The sequence below is a fragment of the Ooceraea biroi genome, chromosome 11 (assembly GCF_003672135.1).
Source record: "Ooceraea biroi isolate clonal line C1 chromosome 11, Obir_v5.4, whole genome shotgun sequence".
NCBI classification, from domain to species: Eukaryota; Metazoa; Arthropoda; class Insecta; order Hymenoptera; family Formicidae; genus Ooceraea; species Ooceraea biroi.
Genome location: NC_039516.1, coordinates 7,016,770 through 7,038,143, shown reverse-complemented (window position 1 = coordinate 7,038,143; position 21,374 = coordinate 7,016,770). Strand labels below are relative to the sequence as shown.

The window sequence follows — 21,374 nt, the reverse complement described above, 5'->3', positions numbered from 1 at the left end:
GCGCGAGTAATCTTTCGCTTCCGATGCCTCGGCTTGTAAAATATGCAAGAAATCTCTTGGAAATCACATTTTTCGATTGAAATAAAAAAATTAATTTAATTTTCATGTAAAAAATTTCGGTTTTAATTATTGGTCTCAGTTCCGCTTTGGGACACCATATCCAGGATCAGGTTGATTTATTAATAGTTTATTAGAACACAAAAGATGTTATGTATATTAACAAAAAGCTCACTCGCGCTTTTGATTTGTGCTTGTGCTCTGAGCTACTGTTTGCTATGCTCGTCTTCTTTCTTTGCGCCATGTTCGGAGAAATTCTAACGCCTTCATGTGCTCATGAGTCAATTAGGCAATCGTCGACAAACACGGTGATAAACGTGAATCATCTTATCGGTGGGAGGGACATACATTCGCCAGCTCGACCGTTTTTCGGAAAGTAGATATTTCTCGGAGCGAACTCTCGGTATATTACCACATTTGAAACTGCAAGACGAGACATCATTTCTTGGCGAGAGCCGCTTGCCTACATAAATAAAACAATTTCCGTCCCAATTTTTCCTGTCATTTATCAACAGATGTTGATAAAGTACGAGAAAAATGGGCGTAAGCAAACAGTTTGCTAAATATAAGAAGCGACTATAAATTTGTTCAAGGATGCTATCAAAGGAATATTTTCTGATAGCACTGCCCATCGAGCACGGTGAAAGAGTTTTGAATGAATGGCATCACGCGGATTTGTTACACGAACGGCGTACTTAATTTTATTCCGATCGACCATTTGCACACACAACCGTGGAATCGGTTCGGCCTCCGTACTAGCCGTCTGAATTACGAAACACACAATTGCATAATTATATCACGCACGAATTTGCATGGTTTTTCTCGAAACACGGCACATCCATCATCGCCCCTACCGCTCCTCTCCGCGTGCGAGCGTTCCGCACGTCGAGCGTCTTATCTCGATCCGAGAGAGCCGACTAAACGCTCCTTCGTGCACGCGTGTACGTACAGATATACACGTACAGGTACAAGCGAGTGATACAACGTCGCCCATAAATTCGGACGAGTGTGTATAGTACACGCTTCGTAATAAGTCGCGCTCACATTCATTTCCGCACGCGCATAAATACACGCCGGCCGGTCCCGGCCGCGCTATTACGCGCATATAAATTCAAATAAGTTATTATAAGTGTAATTTGTACGGTTGACGCTGTGCGACGCGGCGGCAGCGAGTCTCGCTTTAAGGTATTCGCTCGCGCCGGGGAATATATTTTAATAATTCGGAATACATTAAAGTTTATCGCCGCTCCGCCGGCCACCGGCGGCGCGATTCCGCTACGCTCGGGCAGAGACGCGAGGGCCGGCAGCCTAAACACGACCTGAATACGAGCCGGTAGATCACTCGGCCGGTTCCGTTTCGGTGGAATAATTACAAGAGCCAGCGTGGCGACGCATCGCGTGAGGAACGAACCCGAAGAAGTCTCCCATTGCGAGAGAACGAAAGCGTCCGCGAGAGAAGCGCCAGCCCATGATACCGTACGCGTCTGGAATTCTAATGGCTACGCTCGGTAGGTGTAAGTAAGTGTTGTCACCCGAGGATTTTCCGTGTTTCATGTTTAATCCAGGCGTACGTCCCCTTTCCGTTTTTTTACCGTTTTTGAATTTGTAATAAGTCGATTTCCTCGATTTATTTGTTAAATGTCGTTGGCGCGGACGCGACGTTTTCCGAGTGTGAGAGAAAAATGTAATTTGTGCTATCTGCATTTGTGCACGTACTTAGCTCTTTTTATTCGCTCGAGTAAATGTTACAAAAATTCCGGATTTTTCAATGGCGCGGATAGAATGTAAAAAAATTTCTCGTTATAATGTTGAATACTTAGTTCGAATATTTATCAGGCTTGCTTTCATCGGACAAATATAATTTATGATATTTTTTTTCGTAGCGCGCGGAATGCCGCATATAGTTTGGTGGCACACACATTATTCCGTTATGACGACGAATAGTCGTGTCGCAAAATTTATTCGCTTGCTGTTCAATCGAAAGAAGCGGTTGGATCAGTTTAAGGGTTACGAGAGTCTATTAATAAATTGTCATTGCTTCTCGAATCGATGCCTCTCTCGAAATCGAAGTCGAAGAAGATATTTATATCCCGAGGTAGACGTTCACTCTTCGACGCGTTGTTTCGTCGTTCATCATAGATTTTACCTAAACAGACATCCCTTTCACGGCGTAGAATCGCCTGAAATATGGACGCGCTTGCAACATGGCCGTTCCCGAATTATAATAAATTAGTCTTTGGGACCGCGATGGGCATACGCATAATGTATCAAGGCGTAATGCGTAAACCGCATACTTATGATAATCGATACCCGCCATGAAACGCATACTCGGATATCTCAGTGACGAAATTGCCGAAGAATGTACCGCATTCGCGCTTGTCGCTCGCTGTTACATAATGTATCTGCTCCAACGCGATCTCGGCACGCGTGCTCGCGCTAATTATCGCGAGCGCGGTAAACCGCAAAGCTTCCCGTGCTACATCGATATTTAACCCTTTTACCGCGTGCGCCCGCGTTTTCACAATTTGCCCGCTCGCGTGCAGACGCGCTGGATGCTATCTCGTGATTCCGACGTTCGAAGGAGAGATTTTGTCCGGCCCGAGGTGGCGACTGGATGGACCAATTCCGGGATATTTGCATTCGCGATTCCTCGCGGTGCAATAAATACGCATAAATATCGCGTTACCCGGTTAAACAATCGTAACGGCGGGCAATAAAATAAAATATCACGCGGATATGTAAAATACCTGTGCGCCGCGAAAGGAAGATTCAGGTCGACTTAAACTCTCCGGCTTCCTGATTGCAAATCAAGGAAATGGAATAACGGTAGAGAGGTATCCTTCTTATTGAAGTACGAAATGAATCACGGTTAGCGTTTTATGGTCTTACGATGTTAAAGAAAGGCGGCCGCTTCCTGTATATTCCTTTATAATATTATAATTTCGAGAATTGCATGTATTAGCACAGTGCGATGATCTACGATCCCGTACTCGTAACACGAAAAATCCAACGGAACAAGAGCTTTACGTCGTTTTACGAATTCCATTCACGCGATAACAATTCACGCGGAAAGCGATTACGCTGTCGAAAAAGATTCATTTATAAATAAATTCTCTCATTATCCTCGAGTAACGTTCGTTTCACGCTCGCTCATTGTCTGCAGGTCGATTCTCACTTTCGGCACAGGCCACACGCATTTTCGTCGTTAGCCGTTGGCCTGCATCAGTTACACGCTATCCATTACGATATCCATAAATGACGTTCTCTTCCACTACGCTCGACACAGCGACGATCTAGATTACGTCCAACGGCGGTCGGTATTTATCGTGCGGGTTGTATCGCCGATTCTCCCGCGGCGGGAAAAGGGAAAGAGAGGGAGAGGGAGAGGGAGAGTATGAGAGGGAGAGAATCACGGGAAGCGGAGGGAGCATAAAAAGTCACGAGAGGAGGGAGACAGAGCAGGGAGACGAGCCGTGACAGAGAGACGGGGACGAAGACGAAGCGGCGGCGTGCTCGACCGAAAAGTTTGCCTAACGGTAAAGCGATGAGTTAACGTTAATATATTCCGTCGGAAAGTTTTTATAATATTCCCGGGCATTGTCTGCCGCGGAACAATAAAACCGCTGTTCCCGTTTACGACGGACGATTTTTCAACGAGTCGCAGAAACGAGTGGGAGCGTCGCGGTGAGGAGACGGGAGTGGAAGAAAGAGAAGGAGGGAGAGAGAGAAAGAGAAGCGCGAGAGCGAGGCTCCAAGATACACGCTCCGTTTTGCTCGCGGCACAGTACGTGTCGTTTATGACGGTGGGGGAAGGGAAAGAGACGACGACGAGGAGAGAGAAAGACAATAATTCATCGTGCTCTAGGAATATCAAGAACAAAAGCGCTGTGCGATGATTCAAACGTCAAGTTACACGAGATAAGGCAGTATACTTAAATAACGACTTGGAACGACGATATCCAAGCGTACTCGGAGTTCCAGTTTATTAACCCGTTGCCGATTGAGCAAGGTCGGTGCGCCGCCCCGTTGGAACCCCTCGCGTTCTCCAAACTTCTCCAAGACACTCGTCATCCATCTCAGTCCCGAAAAATCCGAACGTCAAACCCCGAAATGTGCCAATAGAAGAGCGTAAAGGAAGATCCTCACTCGTTCATCTCACTCCATACGAAACACTAGACTCGCCGTGCGAGCGCGATTGAATTGTCTTTGACGACTATGACGATGCAAATGCAAACGCAGACTGGTGCAGCGTCCGCGCTGCCAAGCGCGACTTCCGACACACCCCGACGCGTGTAGATGCGTATCTCGTACTGCACTATCGCTTCTACGCCATTTGACATGTTCATCCGCCTTTATTGTTGCTCATTCGTGCTTTACGCGCGTTCACTCGGGACGCCCCAAGGGGACCCACCGTCGTCCCGGCGGGCCCCGATAAGCGGTCTCTTCTTTTCCTTCTTTGCCATAGCTGTGCAACGCTGTGCACCCGCGATACACAAATCCGCGAGCGAGGAAGCGGAGGAGAGGGGAGACGGGAGCGGCAGCGCGCGGCAGGGGACGGGCGTAAAAAGATTAATTTCTCGGAATTTCTATCCATGTGGATAGAAGCCGCTCGCGCTCGTGGGGCAGCGAACCGTGGGGGTTGCGGGAGAGAGGAGCGGCAGGAACGCGAGACGTGAGCGGGAGGAAAAAAATGGGACGGAGAGAGACGAGCAAGACCGTCAGTGGGAAGTCAGAGAAAGGGCACGACAAGGAGGAGAAGAGAAAGGAGGGAGAGGGAGAGGGTGAAAAGTTTGCGAGGTTCCTCTTTTTTTCTTGCCGAGCCCGCTCGTTGTTAACCCGCCGCCTCCCCGTTCTCGTCCTCTCGCTCCCCCGCTGCTGGGCCGCGGAGACGCGTGACTAGGGGGGGCAGGGAACGCGAGCGAGGGGGACGTCCGGGTTTCGTTTGATATTGTGTTGAATCGAGGAGTGGCTGCGCGGCGCTGCTGTGTTGCGCGAGGCCGCCGGCAGAAGGAATTAAAAGTAAACACGCAGAGGCTCACGCGCGTTCCTCCACGCGGGTTAGAGTAATTACGAGTCGCGCCAGCTGCTGCGGAGTTTAAATTATAGAAATTACAAAACGCCCTCGCTCCCCCCTTTCTCTTCCTTTCGCCCTCTCGCTCTTTCGTTCTCTTTCGTTCTTTCCTTCTCTCATTCTGTCTCCCTCCCTCCCGCCTCGTTACACCGCCTCAACCCATACCCAGGCTCCCGTGTCGGCCCGCGGCCGCACGCGTTTCTTTTCCCGGGAAACGACGTTTCGTTTTTACAGCCTCGGTGCATTATGTACATGTAGGGGCGTGCAGCCGGTTCAAAGCTCGCGAGACGCGATCGTCGGACGATGAACGCGACGGCGGCGTCGCGGCGCGCCGCCTCCTCGCGCGAGTCGTCATCAGCACGACGCGATCTTGAAGAATCGCGGCAGCCTTTTTGATCTTATCTCATGATACACCGCGTTACCGGGAATTATTAATGAGAGATGATAAGAGAGTAGAGCGACGGATAGGAAGCCCGACAACTTCATTAAAACGATGCTCGCGTTAACTAAAGCGCAGTTGCGTGCCATTATACCGTGTCTATTACAGTTGACTGAAAATTTTAAATCGAGGAAGATGCGACCGGCCGTAGTTGGTTAATCGAGGCACGCAATATTATTGACGCAATAGAGCCACACCTATGTCGTCGATAAGCCTTCTCGTCTGTTCAACGGCTTGAGGAGCATCATTAATCGCCGCGATCAAATTGTAGGGGACGCCTTGCAGGAGGAAAAAAGAATTCACAGACGCTACCAGCAGGGTACATCTGTAAAAATCACGTTAATAAAAACACCACTACTAACACGCGTAATATAAGATATAAAGAAACCGTATCTGGACGATCGCGCGAGGCGACATACGGCGTTGCATAGGCCGGCCAAAAAGACGGAAGCGCCTCGCGCCCGGAAACGGTCGGGGAAGGATACGGACGGAAGGAGAAGCATCCCTCCCGCTCTCATCCCTCTTTGTCACTCCTCCTTCCCCGTTACCTGTACGACGCAGGTGAACCAAACGTTTCCAGACGCGCGGCAGGTAACTCACGTTGCCGCGAAACACAACGAAATAACGCGCGCTGGAATTCCTCGAGGCTGCCGCTAATGCCACATCGGCCCCTCTTTGTCTCGTAGTGCCATCATTTTTCTCCGGTAATATATTTTATTGCTATCTTGGTCTCTCTCTCGCGCCCGCCCGCCGCCGTCACCTTTTCTCCTCCTTCACCTACGCTCTCCCCCGGCTCTCCTTGCTCTCGCTCGCTCGCTCTCTTCCTCTCTCACCCTCTCATCCGTCCCTCTCACCGTGCACCGTGCCTACAAACACCTTCTCGCTCGAAACTCTCCACCGCACCACGCCACACGACGCAACACAATTTCACTCTCCTCACCCTCCTGGAGACTTTATTATACGTTTCTGTCTCTGTCGCGCTTGCTCTCTTCCTCTCTCGCTTTTTATCTTTCTCTTTCATCCTCGCGGTGTCGTTTCGCTCACTCTTTTGCTCGCACAAGCGGCATTTGGACGACGATGCCGAGTGCGAGAGAGAGGGAGAAGAAACAGCGAGATAGAGCATGATCGAGAGAGTGACAGATAGATGGAAGGAGAAAGAGAAAGAACAGCGGGAGGCGGGGGAGGAGGGGACGCAGATAGAGAGCGGCGGTGGCGAAGAGACGGCGCTATCGCGGACGCGACGAGCACGACGAGGAGAGCAATATAATTGTATCTAAATTATAATATACAAATAATAACAGCCGTAGCGGCAGGCTGACGCCAGTACAGTCGGCGGGAAAAGTTTGCTCCGTCGCTTTTCTGGTTTCGACGATGACGAGGCCGAGTCTCCGGAATAGTCGCCTTCCTCGCGGGTTTATCACACTCGCTTCTCTCTCTCTCTCTCTCTCCTTTCTCTTTCTCGGCACCGTTCTCGCTACAAATATTTGCGCTGCCACCGACGCAATTATGTTTGCAGACGCGGGCCTCGAACTCCTTTTTTCTTCATTTCGTCGCGACATTGATAATTTACATGCGATAAATGAGCCTATTCTGGTGAGAGGGCGAGAAATCAGTTTATTAATAGCACCGGACGAATCCTCTGAGAGCTTTATTACTCGCTTCTATCGCAAAGACAAATTTCGACAGAATAATAAATAAGCAAGGTAGAATGACGATATCAAGATGACAGAGAGAGAGAGAGAGAGAGAGAGAGAGAGAGAGAGAGAGAAGAGCTAAGCTAAAATGAATTAATCATACATAGGCATCACAGGCAATAGCAAATATTATTCTTACATTATCTACAGCCGCTTACCGTAGACACGAAAAGTGAAACGACATTGTGCCATCTAATAGCAGTCAAGTATTACCTCCGTTATATAAAAAAGAAAAATAACAGGATTCATAAAGATGGTGTCCGATGCGATGAATGTGCCAGAATAAAATAGCAATGATTATAATTAGGGACGAATCAAGGAAGAGGAACGGCACACCCGAGTCAGGTTCAATCACGTCTATTAAACGACACGGGAGAAAAATGAGAAAAGGCGAGGAAGGACAGAAAAAAGTTTGAGCGTGAGAAAGGAAAAAGAGAAACGAGAGAAATGGACCGGTATGACGGAGCGGAGGAAAGACGAGAGAGAACGAGAGAGAGAGAGAGAGATAGAGACAAATCTCTCCCGCGGTCGATCGCTGCGGGAACGATGACTCCGTTCGTGCACGAGCGCGATGACTGTCAGTCGTTCTCGATGGAAACGTGAACCGCATCAAGAGAGAGAGAGAGAGAGAGAGAGAGAGAGAGAGAGAGAGAAAGAGACAGAAGGAAAGATAGAGAGCGCAGTCTCGCAGCACATGTGATCGTTTGGTGCACGCGTGTTTTTTTCCCTTCCCGCCGCCTCATCTTTTCTTCCTCCTCGAGAGATGAGACGCGCCATTAGAATTGCGTGCCCGTATCGCTGCTCCGAGACTGCGCTCCCTATTCTGGGCGCACATTTAGCGCTAAACGCGACTGTCTATTTCTCAACTCGTGCTGAACCGTGATCTTCACGTCAGACGCGAATAAAAGCCGCAATAGCGGACGGCCGCTATTTAGAGCTAAATGCGGCACTAAGTGGACGCGAGGCCGTGCGCCTGAATCTCGAAGTACATTTGCATCGCGAGTACGTGCAACGCAGCCGTTAATGTGGAAACGGCGCGCCGGTACGTCACCAGTATTATTAAATCGGTATAGCAATGCCGATCGTGGGAGAGGCCCCATAGCAGGATGTTGCGCAAGATACGCTAATGACTCTATTAGACGATCGTGTAGAAAAATTTCTCGCAAATATCGAATATACATATATCTCTCGACAAACAATTGGCGAGGCAAAGTTCCCTCGGTCGCCGGATGATTCCACAATTTGGTTCTCTTGCGTAATATACCGTGTTTCTTTTTTTTCTTTTCTCTTTTTCTCCCATTTTGGGGACAAGCAATAGGTGATAAAACGAGTGACGCGGAATGGCACTGAATCGCCACTCGAGTTGAGCTCGAAATATAATATTTGTCTTGTTCAACGACGCTGCTCCGTGACGTGATGAATATTTACATGCGCAAACTTGATTTACAATTTATTTGGCTTACAGAAACGAGTGGAAGAATTTCGCGCGTGTTTTGTTCCGATAAAGTCGCCCTGCCTCTCTCTTTCTCCCCACCCTCTCTTTCTCGTACATTTCTTATATATTTTTTATATCGCGGGAATTATTTATCTTAAGATTTGCGACAGCGTGACTCGTCCGTCGTACAGATAAAGGAACGACGTAGACGAATAATTATTGCTCTCGTCGCGATTACCCGCGATATTTATCAGGTTATTAAGAAAAAATTTCGCGCAGTAAAAATATTAATATACGCGACGTGTGAATATAGAAAGCGTCGTTTATTCCGTGCCGTCGCACGCGTACACTCCCGTCTCGCGAGCGCGAGCCAACACGTGTGTCAAATTACGTAAACCAAAACTGGACCTGCAGTACAAATAGCAAATCTAATAAATGTCACAAAATAAATTCATAAAAATTAAACGAAGTGAAACTCTGCTCTCTCTCCCTCTTTCTCTTTCTCGCGTGCTTCGAAATCGCTCGAATTCTCCGTTTCCTCAGAATTGACACGTCCAAAGCACACACTTGGAGATTTGTCTCCGGTAAACCGTTTTGTCTGAGGAAAGGGCTCGAGATAAAAAGATTGAAGGGATCAGAGTGCGTGGGGTCAATGTTACCGCGTGGAGATTCGCCGGTCCCTTTGCGCCGCGGCGCAGCCGCGTCTGATTTTTATTGCTTTAATCTCGCCGTCATTATCGTTGTGCAACGCGGTTGCGTTAGAGCAGCAATCGCTGCTCTATCACAGACCGAGAAAGGCATGAAGAATGAGAGAGGGGTGAGCGGGAAGAGAGTGGTTAATAGATGCGTTCCGTTTCCCCGGTTCTTGCGCGTCGTTGGGCGCGCCGTGCAATTTCTCGTGGCGATGCGCATGTAAAAAGGGAACAACGGCGGCGGGTTCGGGGATGAATTCTTCCGTTGCCTCTCTCCTTAGGGGTAGGAACGAAGGGAGGGACGGGGAAGCAGCGAGGGACACACGCGCAGCGGGAGAAGAAACGGAGAGGAGATACGAAAGGTAGAAGAAGAGAGAGAGAGAGAGAGAGAGGGGGGGGAAGGGAGAGGGAAGAGGGAGAGAAAGAAACAGAGAGAAAGAGCAAACCCACCCACCTGGAATGCAAGTCGGCGGGTAAGAAAAATAAGCTCGGTGGGAGTAATAATAAAGAAATATGTTTCTCTTCAAACATACACGCACACGCACAGAGTCGGGGCCCCTTTCCTCTTCCTCTGCGGCGTCCTCTCTTTCCTCTCTTTCTCTCCAAACTCTTTCTTTGGCCGCACACGTATACGGGCGCGGTGCACTCCCGCATCCGCACACAGACACGGGAGGACATTCGAGTCGTACCTCGCTCCTACGGCACGTTTTGAGGGACCCCCGTGTTATCTCACGTCGTAAGGCAGCTGCTGTTGCTGCTGCTGATGCTGGTGCCCTCCGTATGAAACCTAATCGCGGCACTCCTTCCACGATCTCCGTTCCCTCCCGTCTCCCGTCCTCCTCCTCGCGTCCACAAAGGAAACTCTGTGTCGAGGGTGCGGAGAGACGGGCGGGCAGACAGTCGCCTGGCACACAGGCTTAAAAGGAACTGGTTTTAAAATCATTTTTACAAGTGAGGGATAAACCCGCGGCCCTCGCTGCATTCGAATTTTATTACGATATACCCGGCACATTCATTTTTTTATGGAGGCCCATAGATCGCCCGTGTGACATTCGGTCACTGTGATGCTCCTACAATTGAGGAAACATCAAGCGGAATGACGCTCAAGTATCGTTGTAGCAAGAAGACAAAATAAAAGAAAAGTGCGAAGAGTGCGATCTACCAGCGAAAAAAAAGAATTAACGAGAACTCGACACGAGTAAAAGTCACACGTCCCTAATATTCCTCAAGTACGAGAACATGAAAATTCTACAAATTTCGTGCGCGAGTCGTTGATCTTGGACTCGAATGGACAATCGGCCATGAATCTCCTTCACTCATCGTCCGCCCACTCGCCGGCGAAGCGACTACTCCAACGGATCGGGGTTAAGGTCGGAACAGGTGTATTTCCACGCCTGCGTTTTCCGGTGGGAAGACGCGGTGAGACAGAGACGGAGAGAAAGAGCAAGAGCGAGAGTGAATCCCGGCACGGACTCGAGCTCTCCGAGACCCACCGCGGTAGAAGAGATACTCGACAAAATGTAGACGTTAGCAACTATCTCGCCGCACACGCGTTGCAGCATAGGTGAACGGAAAGCGAAGGAGAGTTGGAAAAAAGGTGTGCGGGGAAGGAGATAGGAGCGTTAACGCGCTTCCGAGAAACGGGTGCAATCAGAAAAAAATAGCACGGCCTGTACTTCGCATAATTTGCGAACCACAGCGGGGCCTAATGTCAGTGTTCCTCGGCCGGCGTGGAAATTGAGAGGAGGTGCCGCAATGCCGCGCGCCATGACAGCAGGGAGAGAGTGAGAAAACGACAGGAGGAGAAAAAGGGAGAGCGAGGAAGACGGAGCGGCGGTGGAGGAAGAGAGGTGAAGGAAGACGGAGGGAAAAGGAAACACGCTATATTTTATATGACAGCGTGATTGCATTTCCCAGAACAAACATTGCGAGCCGGCCGAGCGGACGCAAGAAAACGTCGACGTTAATCGTCGCCCTCCTCTTTCTCCTTTCATCTTCCACCTTCTTTCTCGCTCGTGCAACCCCTCATTCCTCACAGCCACGGAATTTCTTCGGAGGGGAACGTTTGTAAAACGCTCCCTTCCGCTTTTTACTTTTCGCGACGAGTCGCGCGATCGTCTCCTTCTCGCGCGTGCGATCGTTCCCTCCTTGTCCCTCTTGCGACTCTTTCTCTCATGATCCTGCGAATTCCATCTGCCGCCGACCCAAAGAGCGAGAGACGAAAGAAGCCGCGCCTGCGGTGTAATGTAGCCATTAGAATCGCGCGGATTGATTGTAATTGCCCCCGCGGGGCAAGCGCGGGACGTCGCGAAATTTTCCGATGAAAAGTTTAATTGCCGTTGTGTTTAGAGACTTTACGACGGTTATTAATTTTATCCTTGAGGAATGTACGTTTATCGCTGCACGCTTGCAATTATTGTGTACTGATCCACACGCTCGACGACGACGATGACAATGACGACGATTCTCCCTGGGCGTCCATCGTAGTCCCATCGCGTCCAGTCTGCTCTCGACTCTTGCGCGCATTCCCTCTCCCTCTCCCGCTCTTCCCTCCCCCCTGTAATTATTCGCAATCCTAATGCCCGCCGTAATTCGCGAAATCGCATCGCCGTCTCATTCCCGCGCGACAAAGGAGACGAGTAAACGCGAACGCGATAAATAATTAAAAAGTCTCGAGGAAAGAGCCACCGCGCTCTCCTCCCCCTTGACTCTCCCTCCCGCCCTCCTCCCCTCTATACCCCTTCTATCTGGTTTCCTCTGGTTTTCTCGGCTCGAGCTCGCGAGCTCGTAAGTAATTTCCACGATTATTTCTGTTTCCCTTTCCTCGCGCGCGCGTTGCATTTTCCTCTCGTCGCCCGTTCTCTACGCGGCGATCCCCTTGCTTCCCTCTTCTACTATCGCCCCCTCTCGCATCCTCCTACGCTACGAGACGCGGTTAAATCCCGCAGCACGGGCTATTTGTTCGCGCAGTTATCTGTATTTTATTATAGCCGAAGTTTTCACGCTTTGCCTTGCCCCTTTCGGTCCCGCCGCCTACCCGCACCTCCTGCCGCTTTCGTCTCTCTCTCGCTCGCTCGCTCTCTTTCTCCTCTTATCTGCTCTCGTGTTTACTATACGATATTTATAGCGTCGACGAGCGCAGACGAGCGCTTATTACTATGGTGCCACGAGGCGAAGGAACGAGTACGGAAAGGCAGTGCGTTTTCGTTACGGCGTTCGTGTTGTACGTACAATTTTATCGGAACCGAAAGGGGTAGGGGGGAGTGTGCTCCTTCGCGCCGACGCCTCGAGGGAACCGAGGGAAGAAGGCAGAGAGGGTGTAAAAATTTATGTCCCGGGGATATTAACCCGGGTACGCTCGGGTATGTAGAATTGGACGCGCATCGGGCAGAGTTGTCGCTTTTCATCGCGGATTAGCGGGGCGAGACATGGGGTGCGACAAATCCGGGGTATCTTGCTTTAAGTACAGTGAAAAAACGTTTTCGTTGGGAGGGAGCATTACCTTTTAAGAGAATTTCAGAGAGAATGTGAACAAGATTACGCGTAGGCGCGTGTTTGTCGGATTAATTAGCGTAACAAGAATTTACGATAATTAGTAGTCGGTATAAAAATACCGGTGTTCAATCGCATACTTGAAAAGAGAAAGAAAGAGAACGAACGACTGCTGAAATAACAAAGCTCATTGCACGAGTCGCCGAATTTTTATCGATTGCCAGAAGCACCCGTCGTGACAATGGCGATCTGTAATTACTGGCGAGTATGCAATCACGCTTGATCAATAGTCTAATCGATGTCTCTTGTCACGCGCGGAGTTCAAAGGCGGCGCAGTAATTCTCGACGCGCTAGCCGTTTCTGCAATTATCTTCACAATAAGAAAGGAAAAGATTTATTCTTGCCAGAGCAGGTAAATGAACAAGAGGAACACAGTGATAAATATAGTTTTCAAGTTTTTCAAACATTAGAAGTAAATTGTCAAAATTTAAATTAACAAAATTAAATAATAGAAAACAAAATTAAAATTCAGAATAATTCAGCATGAAGAAAGAATAATCCAACATAATTCATGGAAACGTGAGACGATACGATCATTAATCCGTAGGCTATTCATAAAATGGAAAGCAGTCGATGAGAGGAACAGCTTGTCCGTTCATAAATTTCTTCGCACGCGAAGAAGCGTCGATTATCGCTCGCCGGGTACCGATACACGGTCTTATCGGCCACAGGAGGCCACTGACTGCGGTAATTACTTTTAATCGAATAGCAATTTGCGCAGCACGTGTTTCTACAGCTGACTGAGTAATCGTTCAAGACCGGATACTTACTGTCCTACCGGAAAAAGCGATTTTGCGATATCAATATCGGTGTATTCTTTTCGAGATAATATTATCTTGCAATCTTGTTTGCCTCATTTCTAAGAATTATTAAATCAGCAAAACCAAGACAATCAAAGAGAATAATTTTTTATTCTTTCCCAAGAATCCCCATAAAATATGTCGAGTGACGCGAATCTACAAAAGTCCCATCTACAAAAGTCCCATGTTCCCTTCACATAAACCATATAAATTACTTATCCTTGCGTTCTCTCCCAGCAAAAGATACTTACACCACATTTAATGCGAGTATCGTTTACTTATTTACCAAAGTTTCGGACAAGGCTACAATTACGTATCTCAATGCGTAATTTCGCGCGTGTTCATTCCGTCCCTCGGTGTGTGTCCGCCGTAATGGTCGTAATGCCGGAGTTATTATTCGCAAAGTGCCTTTTCTTTGGTGTGCAGCGGTCGCGTCGCGGCGCGCTGCGTCTCCGCCTCGACACGAGTTCTTACGCGCTGCGCCCGTTTTTGCGGACGCTTCGGGATACACAGGAGCGACTCGGTCGACTACGGACCTGGCTGGCAACAATAAGTCGCGGCGGTAATTATTACTCGCCGGCGCATTTTTGCCGTCCCCGTCGCCGACGCTGCGCGCCGGTCGTGTTTGCTCTCACGCGCCTGATAATGTTACGTTTATGTTTGCGTTGTTAAGCATGCAGATGCGACTACCTGCACACCGCAACACCGGATGCTTCTCTTCGCATGTCCAGATATCCGATATACAATATATTTACAGCGTGGAACATAGGTGTATCGAGCGCATGCAGCAACAACTACTTGCTGATATAAATCAATCTCCAGGCGACGTTCATAAATTAAACGACCACGAAGCAGCACGATATTTAATTGCGTCGCGCGCATTATTATAAAATATAGTTACTGATAAAGCGCTTAAGTATTTATTACACGCTGCCTTAGCGCGATTCGTCACGACTCGCTGAGAATTACTTTCTAGATAACGTCACGTATCGTGTAACGAAAATATCGGCGCGGGGTTTGTACATGTAACGAAGATATTAACGAGATAAAGAGAGTTTGCGTGTTCCGGAATTAAGGTTCTCTATAGAGAGGGAATGCGCTCTCCGCGCGTTCGTACGCGTCTTTTTTTACGCGAAAAAGCACATGTACGTGCTTTCAACGTGGAAATGTTAATTTGTTAACTTCAGCCTTTTCACGTTTAAAGGTCTTTCACATTTAAAGTGAATACACACTTATTTCGTTTTAAGCGCAAAAAGCGCGCGAAAGAGGAAGGGAGAGAGAGAGAGCGAGCGAGCGTGGCAAAAGGACCGAACGCAGGGCGAAGGACCGGAGAGACCTCAACGTTGCAACAGTCGTAATGCCGAGTTCTCATGCGGTATCCCGGATTTTTATATTCGCGTGACGCCTCGTGCGACGCGTGTGTCCGCGAAATCTTTCCGCGGAATCCGTCCACTCGCTCGTCCGTCCATCCATTCGTACGTCCTATCGTCGACGCTATGACGACACGAGCGTCGTTTTACAAAGTATCGCACCTCATTGTGCTGAGCACGCCGCGAAAGTTTAGACGGGCCTCCCACCTCGGGCGCGCTGCCGAAAGCGGAAGTCGCCGGCGTTGCCGGCGGACACCCGGCCAGGGAAAGAGAGAGAGAAAAAGAGTGAGGAAGCGGGAGACGGACGGGAGAAAGGTGGAGGCTTGTCGCATCAGGGGCGTAACACACGGACACGTTGCTACGGCAAGCCAATAATTATTGTTTTTACCCAGCAGCAGCGGGCCGCAATTAAAAACTGTTTATTTATTCAGGCCCGGCTTTTTAGCATTCGCCCGCGCACCAGCACCGGTTCTCTGCGTGCGTGCATGCGTGTGTGTATGTGTATGTGTGCGAGCCCGTACCACCCGGCGCGATTTTTCGGCTTACCAAACCGTTGTTTCCAATTTTCCCCCGATGCGCCGTTTTCCAGCTTGCGTGGGGCCGGGCCGCCGAAAAAAATTGCTAGTCACTTCCGCCATCGCGCGGAGGGGGGGGGAGAGGGATTAAAAAGCGACGCTTGTAGGAGAGTTACACGCTCAATCGATCGCGCGCGCGATTTCGGCGGCGGCACGAGCGAATCGCGATCTGCGGCGATCGATGGCGGAAGCGAGATGCGGCCTGAGAAATCTCGTAAGAATCTCGTAATCTCGCGCGCCACGGGAGAAATATTACGGAGCACGGCTCATTATCTTGTTTGAATCTTGTGCCTCACACGCAGGATATCCGGAGACCTGGCCGATGCTCGCAACTGGTTTCTCTATCTCGGAATGATCTAAATTATCTATCACGTGGCGATCCGCCAATCGCGTCCTGCGATTTAATCTGCGTTTTCTCGAATAAGTGAATTCCACAGCCGTTTAATCCCGTTTAATGAGGCCGCGACTGCACGCGGGATTTATCTCGCGTCGCGATAACGCTGCTCCTGCGTTTATCCTGCGACGTCCACCTCGAATTCTCGGTGGAAACAGCTGTATTGCGAACTGCCCGGGTTGATGAACGGACTTTTCATTAGATCGAAAATAGATCGAAATCGGGCTGGACGGATCACGGTGAGCAAAGATCGCGACGATGTGGAAATTCGGACGACAAACAAACAGAAAGGAATTTCGGACGTTCTGTACGTTCTCGTCGTCGGCGATATTTAATTATGCTGATGCACCACCCTCGGGTGCAGTATTTCGGAATACATTCAGCGAATATTTTCGCACAATGGCACGACATGCGACCCCGCGTGTTCGTCCGTGTCTTACGCGGCCTTACGAACGTGTCGTAAGTCGATTACACGTACGACCGCATGCGAGAGCTCTTCCGCAGTGTTAATTAAAGACGGCGGCGCGATTATTTTCGGCGCGATAATTGCAAATGCCGCGTATGCAAAAACTGCGCCGGTTTTTAGTTGACATCGTGCGATGCGTCATCGAACACTCGAGCTGTTCCTCGCGGAGGCGCTCGAGCCTGCGAGCGTATTTAATGTAGAAATTAAGTGGCGTCTCGATCTTTAATTCAGCACTCGACCTAAGTGGCGATAATTCCGCGACTGTGTAAGATGGCTCGCAAGGTTATTGATGATACAACCAGGAAGCGAATAATTCCGCGCGAAAAGTAAGTCTCGAGAATGCGTCACGCGGAAAAGAGTATGCTCTACAATTTGTACCTGTTCCTTTCGGTAAGGTCCTAGCTTCTCCACACTGTAAATCCAAGTGTGTACTTTTTACGCATTTACGCGTGTAAGTTTTCTGTGTAAACATTACGCACTGCACTGCATAAAACCATAAATATACATACTGAAACGTGTAATAAAATACATTTTACACACTTACAAATGCGTAAAAAGTGACTACATGATTTTACATACATAAGTGTGTAAAAAGTACACACTTGGATTTGCAGTGCAGTTAGAGCACTACAGACCGTATATGATATCGTGAAATATTAATAAAGATAATTGAAATCCATCTCCTGTATGATATAAAAAGTATTTTAACGCTAGTTCAGAATTGAGCAGCGTATTAAATATAGAAGCCCGAAGATCGCAAACCTCGCAACCCGAACGGGCAGGCAGGCGCCCGGGATTCTATATTGCACAAGGCTGAACGTGAAAAAAAGGACTTTGAGCCACCCGCCTCGATCGGCGCGCGATCCGGTCGCTATCTCATGCTGGGATTTATTATTTAATCGCACCGCAATATTTATTATTGTACGTAACCCCGCGGGTCTATAAAAATATCGCGCGTTATCGTGCCGTGCGCCTGGCCGCTCAATAACAAGCCAACGACGACGATACCTTCGCTCGTGTGTCGAAATCGCCGCGAGTGCGATCGGTTTTTATGACGGACCGGCCGATTTTTCCCCGAGAAACATGTGCAATGTGCAAAAATAGGTAGACACTGCAGCGCAGATGTGCCAGATGCAGCTTGAATCTTTTAATTTCTTAGTATAATATTATTTGCTGCGCGAGCCGTTTGAAAAATGCAAATACTGTTCTCCGAATCTGATTACGACGATGTCTGTGTTATCAGGACGATAGAATTGCAAAGTGAAAGGAGACAAAATCGGGTCTCGATGAAATCTGGACTAATGCCTCGCTGCTAAACTCGCATCAAAGCGCAAACACGCTCGAGCAATTCTGTCGTCTTAATAAAAAACGACGCAATTGCATTAACTACTAACAATTGTTGGACCTTTGAAGCGGCTCGCAAAGAGTACTTAAATTCTGCTCATCTCTCTCTAAGAATAATTTATCTTGTGCATATTAAAAGGACAAAGGTGAAAAGTAAGAGAGACAAAATCGGGCCACGATCAAATAAAATCTGAAACCCTCGCTGCCGAATACGCATCAAAGCGCGAACACGCTCGAATGATCAGTGGAGTTTCATCGATGCATTCACCGTACTCGAATCGCGAGAGCCTGGCCTCTTCTAAATGCTTGCGATCCGCTTGTATAATAGGCTTCGTGTGACAGCAGTTACCTGTATGAGTCACGCATTCTTTCGTCGATACAGATAGTTTATTGTAGACAGCTTACTCGAGTTAAAAGGACCGAACATAGAAAGCTCTCGCCGCGTCACGGAGAGCTGCACTTTCTAGAGCTCTCGAACATTTCCGTTTTACTTAGAGCCGGTGGCATTTTATCAAACATCGATGATGAGCTGTGTGTAAACAGTATATTACTCGCGCATAGTTGCGAAGACGAGAGTGGATGCTGCAGGAAATTACCTCCTGCAGAATTATCGAGCCTCCCACTTTCGTGATTAAGATCGACATCACAATCGACTTTGATGCGGCGATCCCATCTGAACCTCATGTATCGTTATACTCGTAATAGTAATGTAATTCATTCCGTTATGGTTGTGCCGCAACTCCAACCTGCGCGGCATAATTCGCAGCGGATTACAGCAGCTCCGATAATCTGAAAATTAATTTGACCGTAGCGAAATAATCTGCTCCCCTAATGCGCTCGCCAAAAAATGCTTTTCCATTGTTCGCTGTTACAACGCTTGTTACGAATCGTACCGGCCACGCGGTACATTCCGGAGTGCATTGCACCCGCGAGTGCTCCCTGGCAGTACTCTCGACGGAGACGGACGCAGTCTTAACCCGGAATTATTCCTAAAGCGCGTGCACTCTCGCGTCAACTTCTTTCCGCTAGATGTTCTCCGCATTCCATCACTATGATCCTTTTCCTCCATTGCAAACTCGTAAAATCTGATTTCTCGGCCTCCCCGGGCGTTCATAAAATTGTACGTGGCACCCTCGAGCGCGCAACAATGATGAGAAACGGGAAATATGTCGTGTACTTTACACGTTGCGTCCGACGAGAATTGGTTCCGGACTCGTTCGGAGAAGAAATTATATCCAAGATTCGTTCAACGGTAATGAAATATCCTTTCATATATTGTTCTTCGGATTACACGCGTGGCGCGCCTTCATAAATCCCAGCCGCTTCACAAATCATTTAACATATATAAATACGCGATGCGCTCGCGCACCTCGGCGAAGGTGGGAAGGAAACCGTAAAGGCCGACGAGAGAGAAGAAACACCGGGCGTCGCCTGGGTGAAAACGTTGCCGCAGTCGTCGCGATTCGCAAATAAATCCGCGCGATCGTACGCCGACGTACAATAGAGAAAGCCGGGAGAAATCGCTGGTACCCTTCCCGATTTTCGGTCGTGCCGTGCGTATTCCTGACGCGCAAACAAAAATATTTTTTCACCTTTGCGCGATATTATACGTTTTTCCGCGCGATAAATAATCCGCGGTTATTAGAGTGCGGGACGTGGTGCGTGCGTTTTTTTTTATTTCGGGATCCCAGGTGGTTAAACGAGCGGGAATCGGGCCGATGACGAAATTAATACAGTTTAAATAAGTAACACGCGTTTTAATAAGAATTTATTGCGCAGCGGCCGCCGAAGCGGCGAAATAACCTTGCAAAACGCCATCAATAATGAATAAGCGTCGTAATGATAATGAAGTTATAATAACTCGGCCCTCTCCCCGCTCCCCCCTCCCCTTTCTCTCATGTAGGCGGCGGTGCGGACACGCGCTTATGTGCGTGACTACATTTGCTGCGTTCAGTGCAAACGAGGAAAATAAACGCATATCGAAAGTGCAACGTCAGACGGCGTGTTCGTAGAAAATAATGCCGTCTCTGTATAAAATGCATTTAAATGTGTATCTGTCATTCGCGCACACCGCGTCGTCCAGAATAGATCTCTTTCCCCGCGCTAAAAGCGAAATTGTAATTAAAATTACTCAACGCGCGAGCTATAAATAAGCGAGTCTCTAAGCAAGAAAAAATCGATAATGAAAGTTGATCTTCTTCGAGTTGATGCAAAGCGGTATTTCTTTGAAGAACGTTTCAATAAGCAATTAGTAATTTAACATAGAAAACAAGTGGCGTACGAGTGTATTCTCGTTCAGACGAAAGTTGAAGAATGCGACTGTAAAATGTGCAGGAAAAATCGGGCGAGCGGCATGCGCGCAACAATCGCTAGACGATCCCGTCGTGAGTGACGTGCGTGTTTGCGCTCGAAGAAGAACGTTTAATCTTCGTGCTGCTTGCGCGAGCTTGCCTTCTGTCAACGCACGAAAATAGAAAATCCGCCGCGTTTCCGCCGTTAATCTCGCCATTAAAAGAATGAAACGCTCGGCCTTTTGTCGTTGGATTTAATTAACCTTTAACAAAATACCCCGCCGGTAAAGCCGCAAGACAGCGCGGAAGAGAAAAATTATTCAACCGACGTAAAACCCGGAGCGGAACAAAGAATCAAGATGCCCTCTCTACGGAATTAACTTCTCGCATAGCGCGCGCACGTTCGAATTTTCCTATTCCCTCATTCAAAATTAATTGGGTCTTCCTCGTCGGAGCAGTCTTTGTATTAAAATAGAACGTACGCGGAGGAACGTGCTCCGAATTATCGGACATCCGAGTTAAACAGGCGCACTTATTTTTCATCGTTGATCGTGCAATCCGTGTGCTATAGCGGTGGATACTTTATTTATTTATTTATTCGCGTCGCAACCGACGAAGGGCTGCACGCCGCTCGTCAAACGCTTTCCTGTCCTTCCTGTACATTTTTCACTCCTTACATTTTGCAATATTTCCGTTTTTACCGTTTCCACGTAGACCTAGCGAGAGCAAAAGTGGTTTCCCATCAATGATCTCTCCGTAACTGATTTATATTTGGAGACTAAGCGCGCGTGCGATTCTATTTTTGAGTACCTGTCGCAGAGCATCGCGTGAAGCAGCATCAGGTGGGCATTCGCGTCGCTAAAGCGTCGCGACGCCTCGCTTCGCGGTTAAGTCGCTTCAATCGCTCGTAATTCGTGCCACCGCCGATTCCTGCCCCGGCACAAGTGCGGTGAAAATATAACTCCCGTTACCGTTAAATATAACTTGACATTCGTCACCGTGCGGCCGTTACACGCTGTTTAATGCGCTCGACGCCGACGGAATGCGATTGCAGACGCCGAATCGCGCAAGTGCACTGTCTTTCTTTCTCTCTTCCGGCGAAGCGAAACGGAAAAGCCGGAGGAGCTGTCCGAGATATTTTGAGATTTCACAAAGTATCGCGCTTTGCGCCTCCACGAGGGAGCGAAACGAGGG

At 48.7% G+C, this 21,374-nt stretch overlaps 1 protein-coding gene across 7 annotated transcripts in view; it reads right to left on the bottom strand.

The window, feature by feature from the left end:
• LOC105275819 (protein bric-a-brac 2) overlaps positions 1-21,374 on the bottom strand; it is a 266,959-nt gene that overhangs the window by 196,996 nt on the left and 48,589 nt on the right. The window lies entirely within an intron of this gene.